The following is a 13010-nucleotide window of genomic DNA, read 5'->3' as shown; positions in this document are numbered from 1 at the left end:
TGTTTTGAAGGCTAGATTTTCTTTGATTATCTTATCATTTACTTTTGATTTCCTAAATGTTTTGTGTTATGTTGAAGGTGAGAGTTACTTTCGATTATCTTAAGATTTTGAAAAAAGGTTATCTTTCATCTTTTGTCAATCAAGCATGCCTATAGACCATCCATTGTATTTGATCTAGAGTAGGGTAAAAATTTGATATGAGTTTTTCATTTATTATTGCTTGGAGGTTCCTCATCCTAAACACTTTCTTGTCATTTTGGGCTGACTTGCTAATCATGTAGGTGTGCTTGATATGTAAAAGAAAATGTGGATGTAATGTTTCTTTTTGTCTTATAAGCTTACATCTTGCTTGACTTGCTCATCATGTATTCAACACTAGCTTCACTGTCACAAGTTGGTCCATCCTATCCCAAATGTTTTGTGTTGTTAACATGCTAACATGTTTTCTTTCAATGTTTCTTTTCTATTTAGCTTTGATATCATTACTTCTTGGATGCGTTACTTTACATATGCGAAGGCACTTCTCACATGTTTCCCATATGCGAAGGCGCTTCTCACATGTTTCCTTGTCGTTTTCAAGGCACTCGTTTGTTTCCAAGCTAAGCTCATATATTCTCTTTCATCACACTCAATTGTGTCTTAAGAGTATATGCAGGTTTGCATAGGTACTTTGATATAATTCAATGGACATAATTTACATTGCAGGATTAGTACATCTGCTTTCATTTTCCTTCTCATATATATTTACGAGTGTATGCAAGTCTTGCTAGACCAACACCGGTTTGTTTTTTCTTTGTCGATTAACTTATTAATGACTTATGGTATGTATTTACTTATTGGTTCATCTTCTATCTTCAAGCAAGGCATAGTTTTATTTTGCCCTTTTATTCCATCCTTTATGTGGGGAGGTATACGTATATGTCTTTCATGATGAACACATATGAATGACTTATTGAGTATTCATTTGGCCGTGGCACCTATGGATTGGATGTGGCAAGGTTCAATGCTAACTGCTTGAGTACTCATCTGGAGTGGCATATGGCTAACTGCTTGAGTACTCGTCTGGGCGTGGCACATGGATTATTACTGAGTCCTATTTGGATGTGACACATATTTATCTAGCTTTCACGATGAAAACTTCTTGAGTACTTGTTTGGATAGGCACATATGGATTATTTATAAGTACTTGTTTGGACATGGCACATATGGATTACTATTGAGTACTCATTTGGACGTGATCACCGTTCTCGGGTGCCCACTTTTTTGGTTACTTTCAGACTTTCTTTGTAATCTCGGATGCTCGTCTTCCCGATTGTTTGGTACTTCCAGATGTGAAGAGGTTGTTATTTCATTCTTGCTATGATTATGTCAGCTTTGTCTTTTCCACACAAGCTTGCCTCTTGTCATATGTGTGTGAATTATGCTCGTTGTATTTCCGATTGTTCGGTACTTCTGAATGCGAAAAGTACCTACTATGATTATGTAACCTGTGTCTAATCCACACAAGCTTGCCTCTTGTCAATCGTGTGTGGCTTATGCTCAGTATTTTCGATCGTTCGGTACTTCCATTATCAGTGTTATTTCATCCCGCTATGATTATGTATGTTGTGTCTATCTCCACACAAGCTTGCCTCTTGTCATATGTGTGTGGCTTATGCTCACTAAATTTCCGATCATTCGATACTTCTGGCTATCTAGTTGTTCGCCGTGGCTTTGTGGACATCTCAAATCGCCCCTGGGTACTCATCTTTGGAGTGGCCAAGGGAATTTCCTCATACATTCATCCTTGGTACAACAGAAAAGGATACTTGAATATTTGCTTTGTTTAATATATACACCGCATGAAACAGGATATTTACTTGAATATTTGTTGTGTTTGTATACACTTCATGAAACTGATCATTTTAAGTGGATGAATTGTGCAAAACATGAAGGCATGATTATAAAGGCTTAAAGGGGTTTGACAAGATTGAACTTGGAGATAACAAGCTCTCCTATTCAGATGGAGAGCTTAAACATCGAACTTGACAGTTAACATTTGTAGGCAGAGTTTTCCATTTTCCACACATACTTTGCACTGTATGAAGAGCTTAAACATCGAACTTGAAGATCTCAAGCCCTAATTATGCATCATCACTATGTCAAACAAGTTGACATTTCCAACTAGAGTTTTCCATTTTCCACTATGAATATAATCACTTCCTTGGGAGCAACTCTTGTGTCTGTCTCTCTCCTCTTTCTCTTCCTCTCAGCATAAAGGAGAGCATCTTTCAAAGAAAAGGCCTTTATTAAAGTATTAACAAAAGTATGGGATTATTCAAATGTATGACAAATAGGTAAGCATTAAGACCATGCACTCTTCTATTTAGGGTAAAGGGGCGAGTCTTGTGCACCCCTATCTTTCCCATAGAGTAAGGGGTTGCACCTATGGTTTTTTTGACTTTTTTCTAAATGTAAGGGCATCACATGAATGGCAATAGAGAAACGATCTAATTTTTAAAGAAATGAGAGAAATAAAGTAACTTGGTGGAAAACCTACATACCAAATACTAATGCACTGGTGGGCCGGTATGACTAATTTAGGTTTTCAAAATATAAGGTCACCATTGGGCCCTCATTCTCTACAACAAGCCGTCATTTTAGCTCTAAGTCAATCAACACATGGCACGATGTCCAATATGCTCTTGGTGAAGACTATCTAACATGTAGAGCAGGAAGGTTCCTACTTAGGCTGCCTTCAACAGGTCTCTTATAGGATCAGTGAGAGTAGGATGCATAGCTCATGGAGGAGCCTTGTATTAGTCCAAGAATTTCAGAAGGATATCATGTATTCATGGTCATTGGCATCCATCCCAATGTGGTCGATGCTCTCTTTTGGGGGGGCCAATCATGTGTCATCTCTTACATGTGTGGCTCTATGCATGTTACATTACTTTTAGTGAGGAGTTGGCTTTATGCATGTTACATTACTTTCAGAGCATAGTACGAAGCAGGTTATTCTCATGAGATTGCAACTGATTGAGATAGCTAATAGACAACTTCCGCTACATTTGTCAAAAAATTAGTCTCACATGTGAGCTCTATGTGTGCTGCCAACATGGTAGCTTATATGCTACCCATGTGGTAGCCCTATCCTTTGCCTATTTTACTTGAGTATGCTTCCCATGTGGCAATCGATGTGCTACCCAAGTGGTAGCCCATCAAGCTTTAAACCAAGAGGGATAGTTGGGGAGCTAATTGGGTTAGCTGGTTGGAAGCTCCTGGTCGGCAAGAATCGGCTACAAGTTAGTTGGCTTTGGGGGGGCCATTTCGGGCTCATAGTTCATCCAGGGGAGCAGCACTTTAGGAGCATTTTGGAGTAGTAGAGCAGCAGTCTTGGGCCATCATCCAGGATGACTAGAAAAGGATGATTGATGCAGACATAGCTCAGATGGAGACTTCGCCCTTAGCTATCTTCTAGAGTAGCAAGGTGCACCGATCAAAGGGACAAGCACTCCCTTGTGTTCCGGTTGAGCGGGAGGGGCACCTACAATGGCAGGATCTTGGAAGCCACAAGCCTAGACAAGGAAGGGGCTAGCCGATATATAAGGTCACCATTAGGCCCTCATTCTCTATAGCAAGCCGTCATTTCAGCTTTGAGACAATCAACAGATGGGACAATGTCCAATATCCTTTTAGTGTAGATTGTCTAACATGTAGAGTAGGAAGGTGCCTGCTTAGGCGGCCTTCAATAGGTCTCTTACAAGATGAGTGAGAGCAGGATGCATAGCTCATGGAGGAGCCTTGAATCAGCTGAAGAATTTTAGAACGATATCATGTATTCATGGTCATTGGCATCCATCCCAATGTGGTTGATACTCTCTTTTGGGGAGGCCCAATCATGTGTCATGTCCTAAATGTGTGACTCTATGCATGTTACATTACTTTCAGTGAGGAGTTGTCTCTATGCAGGTAGGGCAAGCGAGGAGTTGGATCTATGCATGTTACATTACTTTCAGAGCACAGTACGAAGCAGGTTGTTCTCGTATGTGATGGGAAGTGATTGAGATAGCTAACAGACAACTTCAGCTACATTTGTCAAAATTTTAGTCTCACATCTAAGCTATATGTGCTGCCAACTGACAAAACATGTGTGCCTCAGGATCTATGGAGCACTCTAAGGTGGATGGAACCTATGTGGAAACATGATGAAGAGAGTGCTCATGACATGTATCTCAAGTCAATTAGGTTCCAAGATAGATTAGCTTGGACTCATAAAGAGAATCTTGAGATAGTGCAAAGTGCTTGATTGATATTACTTCAAATGAACCTCCCTTTTATAGGTGAGGGTACTTACATCCATTTGCTTGCTCACATGTGGGATATCTCCTCCATGCCATGTGGCAGCTTACCCTTTGCTCATACCTTTGCTCTACATGTGCTCATGGCACCATATCTCTCAACACCTCCCCTTGGTGCCATGATCCTTTGGCTACTGCAAGGTGGTCAGATGTGAGTTACATTCCATCACCTCCCCTTAGTGCTTGCATTGCTACTTAAGGTGGTCAAGTGTGGTTTCTACATGTCAATACCTCCCCTGGGTGCTTTCATAGCTACTCTCAGGTGGTCAGGCTTGATTTACAAAACATAGGCAAGGTTGGCAAGGTTTTTGCTTTCAATACATTCCATTGATGTCACCTTTTGGCTCATGGCTTGATGACGACTCGTTTGCTTCTTTGCTTGGTGTAGCTACCTGGATGATGCTTTGTTCTTCCATGTGCCTTGATGCTTTATGTGTGGATGCCATGCTTTCTGCTATGGTCATATCATGCACTTGTGCTTTCGGCTTGCTTTTTACATCGATGTTTGCATTCATGCTTTGCTTTTCCAATTGTTGCAAAGGTCTTACCAATTGATTTCTTTCAATATTGGTAGTGTCTAATTGCATACAATGATTCTGACATGACAGGCGCGTAGATCTTGAAAAGACGATCACTTTTCCTTTTTGGAGCATGTCCAAATTCTTCCTGGATTGGAAGTTATGGCTTGTTGAAGCTTTTGTGAAGAAGAGGGGGTCTTGATGATGTGGCAGAGGCTATTCACATGCAGCTTGCAAGCCTGTGCTTAGCAAGGGTGCTGAGTGCTTAGGTGGCACTTGCTGATGTGGCACTTTAACTAACCCTATAACCTAAATCTAACCATGGTTTAGTGTGGGTTGAGTGGACCAGACTTGGGTTTACTTAACCAAACCAAACTAAGTTACATTTAACCATAGCTACATCTTATCTTGCCACGTGTCTTCTCCATCTACTGCCACGTGTCTTTTTGTAGGGAGACCTTGGAGAAGAAAGAGGAAGCTTGAAGCTTCTCTGCGCTGTGACGACGATGGCGCTGCGGGAGGCTGGAGAGTTGTCGCGTTGTTGAAGAGGAAGGTTTGATACCGTGCAGAGGCTGATGAGCTTTCTTGCCTTCAAGGATGCTTCACCGTTGGAGAGGTCGCTGGTCTGTAGGCTTTGGATGGTTCGTTGCGCATTGGCCGTAGTTGAAGTCGTTGGTTGTCTGTTCCACAGTGTAGGCTGCTCATTGTTGCTGTGTTGAGTGTGCGTGCTGTCCGTGGAGCTGCTCAAGAAGGTACTCTTGACTGGCAACTAGCAAATGGAAGAGCTGCGGAGTCGTGGGCTCTGAGAGGTCGTGTATGCTGCAGCATTGTTGGTTGTGAGCCTGTAGAAGCCCGGCTCTACTGGGGTGCCATGAAGAGGCTGTGGCATCACTGTTGCTGCCGGTGGAGAGCTTATCTGTGCCAGCTAATCGTTGGTTGCGTAGGTCATCCGTAGGAAGGTTGAGGATGCAGTTCGTTGCCGTTGCAGAGGAGCTTATCTATAGAGCTTGGCTGAGGAGCTCGTTGCTTGCATTTCCGTCGAGGTTGCATGTAGGAAAAGCTTGGATGTGTGGGGTTTGGTAGAGCTTCGGGCTCTCTCTCCCTCTCGAAAGCTTTACTCTCAAATCTCTCTCAAACACAAGGATCTCTTAGCAAATCTCTAACATGAACAATCACTCAAGAGGCATGAACATGAATCTCTCTCTCACAGCAACAAGGATCACTCAAGCTTACAATGAATCTCTCATGAAATGGATGGACGGAAAATTTCTCTCTCAAGGGACGGAAATTTGTACTCAATCTACCACTAAACTAACCTAGGAGAAAAACATGAGCTCCTAAGACATACCTACAACTAATCTAGGAATGGAAGCAATCCTAGTGAACTACTAATGAGCTAAACTAAAAGACCTAGACCTAAGCTCTGATACCATGACAAAACATGTGTGCCTCAGGATCTATGGGGCACTCTAAGGTGGATGGAACCTATGTGGAAACATGATGAAGAGAGTGCTCATGACATGTATCTCAAGTCAATTAGGTTCCAAGATAGATTAGCTTGGACTCATAAAGAGAATCTTGAGATAGTGCAAAGTGCTTGATTGATATTACTTCAAATGAACCTCCCTTTTATAGGTGAGGGTACTTACATCCATTTGCTTGCTCACATGTGGGATATCTCCTCCATGCCATGTGGCAGCTTACCCTTTGCTCATACCTTTGCTCTACATGTGCTCATGGCACCATATCTCTCAACACCAACATGGCAGCCTATGTGCTTCCCATGTGGTAGCCGATGTGCTACCCATGTGGCAGCCTCAACCAAGACTGATAGTTGCGAAGCACGTTGGCTTTGGGGAGGCCATTTGGGGCTCATAGTTCATCTAAGGGAGTAGCCCTTCAGGAACAGTTTGGAGCAAGAGAGTAAAAGGTCTTGGGCAATCATCCACAATGACTAGAGAAGGTTGATTGCTGCAAACATAGCTCAAATGGAGACTCTGCCCTTGGCTATTTTCTAGGGCAGCAAGGTGCACAGGTCAAAGGGACAAGCACACCCTTGTGTTCTGGTTGAGCAGGAGGGGCACCTACAATGGTAGGATCTTGGAAGCCACAAGCTTGTACAAGGAAGGGGCCTAGCCCATATATAAGGTCACCATTGGACCCTCATTCTCTACAGCAAATCATCTTTTCAGCTCCGAGACAATCAACACATGGGACAGTGTACAAAATCCTCTTGGTGTAGACTGTTTGGCATGTAGAGCAAGAAGGTGCCTGCTTAGGTGGCCTTCAACATGTCTCTTATAGGATCAGTGAGGGCACAATGCATAGCTCATGGAGGATCCTTCAATCAGGCCAAGAATTTCAGAAGGATATCATGTATTCTTGGTCATTAGCATCCATCCCAATGTGGCCGATACTCTCTTTTGGTAGGGGCCAATCATGTGTCATCTCTTACATGTATGGCTCTATTCATGTTACATTACTTTTAGTGAGGAGTTGGCTCTATGCATGTAGGGCAAGCGAGGAGTTGGCTCTATGCATGTGACATTACTTTCAGAGCACAGTACGAAGTAGGTTTTTGTCGTGAGGAGATGGCAAGTGATTGAGATAGCTAACAAACAACTTCAGCTACATTTGTCAAAATATCAGTCTCATATGTGAGCTATATGTGTGCTGCTAACATGGCAACCTATGTGCTACCCATGTGGTAGGCCTATCCTTTTCCTTTTCTATTTGAGTATGCTTCCCATGTGGTAGACGATGTGCTACCCATGTGGCATCCCATCAAGCTTAAGTGCACCTCAACCAAGACAGATAGTTGGGGAGCTAACCGGCTTGGTTGGTTGGAAGTTCTTGGTTGGCTGGAATATGCTACAACTTAGTTAGCTTTGGGGGGGGCATATGGGGCTCATAGTTCGTCCAGGGGAGTATCCCTTCAGGAGTAGTTTCGAGTAGCATAGGAGCAGGTCTTGGGCCATTATAAAGGATGACTAGAGAAGGCTGGTTTCTGTAGACATAGCTCAGAGGGAGACTTCACCCTTGGCTGTCTTGTAGGGTAGCAAGGTGCACAGGTCAAAGAGACAAGCACTCCCTTGTGTTCTGGTTGAGTGGGAGGGGTAGCTACAATGGCAAGATCTTGGAAGCCACAAGCCTAGACAAGGAAGGGGCCTAGCCCATATATAAGGTCACCATTGGGCCCTTGTTCTCTACAACAAGCCGTCATTTCAACTCCGAGACAATCAACACATGGGACAATGTCCAATATCCTCTTGGTGTAGATTGTTTGACATGTAGAGCAAGAAGGTGTTTGCTTAGGCGGCGGCCTTCAACAGGTCTCTTACAGAATCAGTGAGAGCAAGATGCATAGCTCATGGAGGAGGCTTCAATCAGCCTAAGAATTTCAAAAGGATATCCTGTATTCACGGTCATTGGCATCCATCCCAATGTGGCCGATACTCTCTTTTGGGGGGGTGAATCATGTGTCATCTCTTACATGTGTGGCTCTATGCATGTTACATTACTTTCAGTGAGGAGTTGGCTCTATGGATGTAGGGCAAGCGAGGAGTCGGGTCTATGCATGTTACATTTCTCTCAGAGCACAGTATGAGAGTCCATGAAGGGAAACAACAATGAAGCTGGTTGTTATTTGTTTTGATTTGTCATGTAGGTATTTTGTTTACTGCTTCTATCTTATATTTTTTCAAGATGATTGACAAAGAACACGGTATTTCTATCTATGATGGCTAAACACATAAATAAATGTGTAGGAATCAAGCATCAGTTGTCCTTTGTTTACTGCCTTAGTAGGTTTGCAATGTTTCACCATCTCCAAAAATAAATAATAGCATCACGGTATATCTATCTCCCAAGCCACGCATTCTCCCTACTGTTCAAACATTCTTTGCAGATCGGAGATAGATTGGATAAGAGAAATTTGAGTGATTCTCTTTTGGGTTTTTTGCTAGTAGGATAGATGGAGGTCGGCATTGAAGATTGTCCACACATTGAGTTAGTACAACAAGAGCAAGTAAGTTCGGGAATGTATATGTAGAATTCTTAATGTACATAAGGTGGAAGGAAAAGGAGGGGTGCCTCAAGCCCATCTTTGTGTCTTGGAAAATAGTGAAATCATCATGAAATGGAAAAGCTAATTGCTTTAACCAACTTGAACATCCAATCATGTTCTTTAAAATATTATGCAACTACATTCTTTTTATTATGATCTTCTAATAGAATATTTGAAGATATTTTAAATAAATATTCTACCAATGTTTTTTGATATTTTTTCATAATGTTTTATGATTTTTCAAAAAGATATTATGACCATAACGTTTTTGGATATTTTTCATAAAGATATTTTAAACAAATATTCTACCAATGATCTCTTGAATGTATCTTTGTAGGTTGATACTTTTCCAAGGGAACAACGAGTAAAGTGCATAAGGACTCAAAAGATGTAGTTGGAATAGCGACAACAATTAGTTTGGATCCTTCATCTAGAGTTCATACTATACCAATAGGAGTTGGTTATGTAGCAGTACGAGTTGATGATGCAATCATTAAGGATGCTTGTATATTCAAAGCAAACGATGAGATTCAGACATTGGGTCAAGCCGTAGGCTTGAATGTTGCTTGGAAAACTCTTCATGTAATGTCTTTATAATTTTATATTTTATTTTGTTATGTCAAAATTGAATTATCTATTTATCAATCAACTATCGAATAATATTTGTTATCAAGTAAAATGTGTGTGTTATAAAAGGTAAAAGTTATCCTTAGAATTTTAGATAACACACACTGTGTAATATGAGTATTGCTGCACTTAAGACTTTTGACTTTTTTAGTCATTTAAGATTCCAATGCCATGTAACTTTTTGGCCCATTTTAAAAGCTAGTAGAAGTTAAATGTTTTTGCCCATTTTGAATGCTATTGTTTATAAAAGAAGAAATAGCCATTGTGATTCCATTTCTTTTCATTTGTAACATAATAACCGGCATTTTGTATGTCCTTTATTTTCATTTTCAACATGAAATCTTGCAAATTTTAAGTCATCTTTTGCCATTTTGAATATAATAAGTGACAATTTTTATGTCACCTTTTGCCATTTCTTTCACAGTTGGTCTCTATTGTAGTGCCATTTCATGCATTAAAAATGGCAAAAATATATGGAACTTTTGGTTGCCATTTTGATTGTGGAAATGACAAAACTATATGGCACTTTTAGTTGCCATTTCATATGTAAAAATGGCAGAATATATGGCACTTTTGGTTGCCATTTCAAACGTCAAAATGGCAAAAATATATGGCACTTTTGGTTGCCATTTTGCATGTGGAAATGCCAATACTATATGGTACTTTTACACGTTGCCATTTCATACATAAAAATGGCAAAATATATGGCACTTTTGGTTGCCATTTCAGACATCAAAATGCAAAAATATATGGCACTTTTGGTTGCCATTTCAGACATCAAAATGGCAAAAATATATGGCACTTTTGGTTGCCATTTTGCATGTGGAAATGCCAATACTATATGGCACTTTTAGTTGCCATTTCATACATAAAAATGGCAAAATATATGGCACTTTTGGTTGCCATTTAAGGCATAAAATGGCAAAAATATATGGCACTTTTGGTTGCCATTTTGCATGTGGAAATGGCAAAACTATATGGCACTTTTAGTTGCCATTTGATATGTAAAAATGGAATGGCACTTTCGGTTGCCATTTTAGACACAAAAATGGTAGAAATGTATGGCACTTTTGGTTGCCATTATGGACATAGGAATGGCAAAAATATATGGAACTTTTGGTTGCCATTTCTAAAAAATGGCACATGTGGAAATGGCGGCAAGAAAGTGCCATTTAATAATGTAGAAATGTCACTTCTGGGCTGCCATTTCTACCTAGTTTTGTAGTAGTGAAAGTATGGCCAAAGAAGCAAGGAAAAAGGAAAACAACACTCCTTCAATCAAAGTATGCAAAGCCTTGATCATTTCTCACATGTGGTCTTATCTCTCTCATCAAAGGTTTTTTAAAGTATAATCATTTCTCATGTGTTCTAATCTTCTATAAAGCTAGTTTTTTCAAAGTCATCATTTCTCACATGTGGTTTCTCTTTTGTTTATCTCTCTCATGCAAGTGTTCTTCTACAAAGCTAGGTTTTTAAAAGTATTTTCCTTCATAGGTATAGCCTTCCATTTCTACATTCTGCACATAGATCCTGGAATGTTAACAAACTTAACTTGACAATATAGGCCCACAAAGTAGAAAATGTTAAATATCAATGCTCCACTCTCGTGTAACTATGCGGGAACCAGCTAACTCTACTTGTAAGCCCCCCATATGAGGAGAAGGCATTTGAGTAGCTTGGTTATCCGATAGGTCCTAGTTTGGACACCAGGTGGGGGCCATGTGTGGCCTGATGGCTGGATGGCTTCAGATAGAGTTGGCACAGTGCCAACTAAGGTTACATGCAAGTGCGAGAAGGCATCCCTTGACTGACCGCACGTGTTTCTCACTTGGATCTAGAGTTGTGTCATGGCTCAGCAAGAAGCAACCCACAGTTGCTCTTTCTTCTACCGAGGCCGAGTATAAATCTATATGCTTTGCTTCTTGCGAGGTAGTGTGGTTGAGGAGGATTTTGGGGGACATGGGTGCAGTGCAGAACAAGCCTATGCAGTTATCATGTGACAATCAGAGTTGCATGGCGATTGCAAAGAACCCGGTGTTCCACGCTCGCACAAAACACATTGAGATTCAATATCACTTTGTATGCGAGCTCGTCATGGATGGAGAGGTCGACTTGGTGTATTGTCCGACTACAAAGAATGCTGCGGACATCTTCACAAAGGCTCTTAGAAGAGACTTGCTGGAGAGGCATCTTCATCAACTTGGCATTGGGCCAAAAAAGTAAGTTCACTTGTAAGTCAACATTGAGGGGGGGTGTTAGATATCAATGCTCCACTCTCATGTAACTACGCGGGAACCAGCTAACTCTACTTGTAAGCCCCCCATATGAGGAGAAGGCATTTGAGTAGCTCGATTATCCAGTATTAGTTTGGACACCAGATGGGGGCCATGTGTGGCCTGATGGCTAGACGGCTTCAGATAGAGTTGGCACACCACCAACTGGGCTACATGCAAGTGCGGGAAGGCATCCCTTGACTGACCGCACTGAGGGTAGATGGGGCATTTCCCGGGGCAACCCACTCTAGGGTTGCGGGGCCTGTTTGGAGACTCAAATGATCCCGGATGGCTTTGGGCCGAATAGAGATCGTAGGTTAGTTGCTCTGTTTTGCGCACCGATTCTATTGTATGGTGGTGGCCTATTTCGGGACCAGATCGTTTTGGGCGGACTGGGCCGGTCACCCAATTTAGCCTAGCTGACTATGACTGGTGGCTATATAAGAGCAAGCCCGTGAAGCCCATTTCATCACTAGCTACAGCAACCCTAATTCCTTAGCATCCAGCCTCCGTCTTCTACTGTTTCCAGCATGCCATCGAAGCTTCTTTCACAGGAGCGCATGGTTGGGAGGCAGCGCCATCTATTGTATCAGTTCTACTGTAATCAAATTTTTGATTCTCCATACTATCTTGTTTTCTCTCTTGCGTACAAGATCCTGTTATCTGTTGAGCACAGACGTTGTATTATTTTCTTACAGAAAAGGTCCAAAAATAGTCATCTTTGTTTCTTCCCTTTTTATGCTTCCATGACATAAGCCACACCTTGATGAATTAATGCTATATATTCCTACCCATTCACATGATCATTTCAAAATATTGAAATGTGGCATCATGTGGTCTTATCTCACATGTGGTCTTATCTCTCTCATGAAAGTTTTTTTCTACAAAGCTAGGCTTTTTGAAGTATTGAAAGCTAGGTTGTGTATCTCTCTCTTTAAAGTTTTTTTATGCAAAGCCTTCATCGTTTCTCACATGTGGTCTTATATGTCTCATGAAAGGTTTTTTAAAGTATAATCATTTCTGACATGTGTTCTAATCTTCTACAAAGCTAGTTTTTTCAAAGCTTCATCATTTCTCACATGTGGTGTGTCTTTTGTTTATGCAAGTTTTCTTCTAGAGCTAGGTTTTCTATGTGTTCTCTTTCATAGGTGTAGCCTTCCATTGTTCTACATTCTGCACATAGATC

General features: G+C 41.2%; 1 pseudogene; it reads left to right on the top strand.

Annotated features, from left to right (window-relative positions):
* LOC147893698 (uncharacterized) overlaps positions 1–5813 on the top strand; it is a 32091-nt pseudogene extending 26278 nt beyond the window's left edge.
* Positions 5814–13010: the final 7197 nt, after the last annotated feature.

Source organism: Dipteris shenzhenensis, chromosome 15 (assembly GCF_047967505.1).
Source record: "Dipteris shenzhenensis isolate YYH24624 ecotype China chromosome 15, Dip_SZ_1.0, whole genome shotgun sequence".
Lineage (NCBI taxonomy): Eukaryota > Viridiplantae > Streptophyta > Polypodiopsida > Gleicheniales > Dipteridaceae > Dipteris > Dipteris shenzhenensis.
Note: the sequence above shows the minus strand (reverse complement) of the source record. Positions and strands in the feature narration are given on the sequence as shown.